Below are 1,925 nucleotides of genomic sequence, written 5' to 3'. Positions count from 1 at the left end.
ACTACAAATGTTCCATATTGCAAAAGGAGAAAGAACATCACTATGAAAGAACAGCATACAAGACAGTCAGAGGTAAGAAACAGCAGAGTGGGTGCAGAGAATTATGAGCTCTTCAAGTACTGGGTGAGCATGTAGTATAAAGTGAGGGGAAATTAGGCTGGAGAGAAACAAGATAGGCAGGCAGTTCCCACTAAGGGTCTTGTTGAGGGGTTTGAACCTTGTTTTGTAGTTATTACTGACTTTTCTCATTATACTAAGAACAAATATTTTATTTTTAGATAAAATGTTATTTTTATCTAAATAACATTTATCTAATGTTATTTATGTTTTTAAATAAACATATTATTTAACATTTACTCTTAACAGACAACTGGTTTAACATAGGAAGTTTGAGGAATACTGAAGCTGAAATACAACTCAAAAGTGAGCACAATATAATGATTATGAAAATTTTATTTAAGGTAATCTTCGTAAGATCTGGAAGTTGCATTCTTTTAATTAAAGCTTTTGTATCATGATGTCTCTACTACATCAAAAACCAATTAAAAATATAATATATACTGGCAATTATATCTAACTTAGAATTTTATTTTTAAGGAAAGGATTCTATCCATACTTGCAATATATTATTTGTGGTTATATATCTATAAATACTGCTTTAAAATGTTTCATCTTAATAGTTAGAAATAAAATGTAGAACTTAATAACCTGAGACATACCATGTCCACATCAGTTGGAGTAACAAGGACTGGATTGATCGTCCCAACTAAGACAACTAAAAACCTGAGCAAAACACATGAAACTGGCTTTCAAGACACAGTCATAAAATGATGAAGGACAGTGATTACCAACATATAGGAAACAAATGAGGTGAGCCCTATAATTGCTTCAGCTTATGGCCATGAGAGAGTTTTCCGGCTGCAGTGCAGGGAGAGTTAACCTAGGCATATCTCAGCATATTCCTTAGATAGAGGAGATGGAGATGAAAGAAAGTCTAGGGGAGACCAAGGCAGCTAGAGTTTGAAGGACAGAGGACTAGAAAAGAGAGCTTCATAGAGAGAGAACTCCTGAAATCTTCAGAGGGTGACCCATTCCCTATAAGTTTTAGGATGTGTTTTTCTATTTCTGTAAAAAATTCATTGAGATTTTGATAAAGATTGCATTGAATCTGTAGACTGCTTTGGGTAGTAAGGACATTAAAATGGTCTTCCAATCCATGAACATGGGATGTGTTTCCATTTATGTCTTTAATTTCTTTCAGCAATGTTTTGTAGTTTTCACTTTACAAGTCTTTCACCTCCTTGATTAAGTTAGTTCATAAGTATTTTATTTTTCTTGATGCTAATGTAAATGGAGTTGTTTTTGTAATTTACTTTTCAGATTGTTCATTGTGTGTGTATAGAAATACAATTGATTTTTTGTGTGTTGACTTTGTATCCTGCTTTGATGAATTCATTTATTAGTTCTAACAGTTTTTTACAGAATATTTAGATTTTTGGAATTTCTTTTTCTTTAAAACATGTAAAATACAGTCCATGCATCTGCCATTTTAAAAAGTCTCTCATCCTGTAGCAGATAAAACCAAATATGCTTTGGCTATCAATGTTCAAGAAATGTTTCAAAATGCTTTACAGTGTAAAGATAATAAGAAATTTAGCAAAATTTCAACAAACCTGTATAAAAAACAGACACAGATAACACTTTATTTCAAGGTGACATGCTGTAATGTAAAGAGTAAGTTATAATTATCTGTGTTTCTTTGTAAAACATCTTTAACAATACAAGGGCTTAGCAGATCCAGGCCTCAGGGCTACACATGCAAAAAAAATTGTTAGTTAAAAATCACCAAAACGTACTATTTTTAAACGTGTACCTGTTTTTTTTTTTTTAAGTACAGGATAATAGAAATATTAAATATCAGCAGG

The 1,925-nt window shown here is 31.7% G+C and overlaps 1 pseudogene across 1 annotated transcript in view; it reads right to left on the bottom strand.

The window, feature by feature from the left end:
• Positions 1 to 1,491: 1,491 nt before the first annotated feature.
• LOC103086322 (copine-4 pseudogene) overlaps positions 1,492 to 1,925 on the bottom strand; it is a 2,155-nt pseudogene continuing 1,721 nt past the window's right edge. Inside the window, exon 1 of the transcript XR_456949.1 lies at positions 1,492 to 1,925. This exon is cut by the window's right edge and continues 1,721 nt beyond it. The product of XR_456949.1 is annotated as a copine-4 pseudogene (transcript).

The sequence above is a fragment of the Lipotes vexillifer genome, unplaced genomic scaffold, assembly GCF_000442215.2.
Source record: "Lipotes vexillifer unplaced genomic scaffold, Lipotes_vexillifer_v1.1 scaffold112, whole genome shotgun sequence".
Classification (NCBI taxonomy): domain Eukaryota; kingdom Metazoa; phylum Chordata; class Mammalia; order Artiodactyla; family Lipotidae; genus Lipotes; species Lipotes vexillifer.
This window is presented reverse-complemented; position numbering and strand designations above follow the sequence as displayed.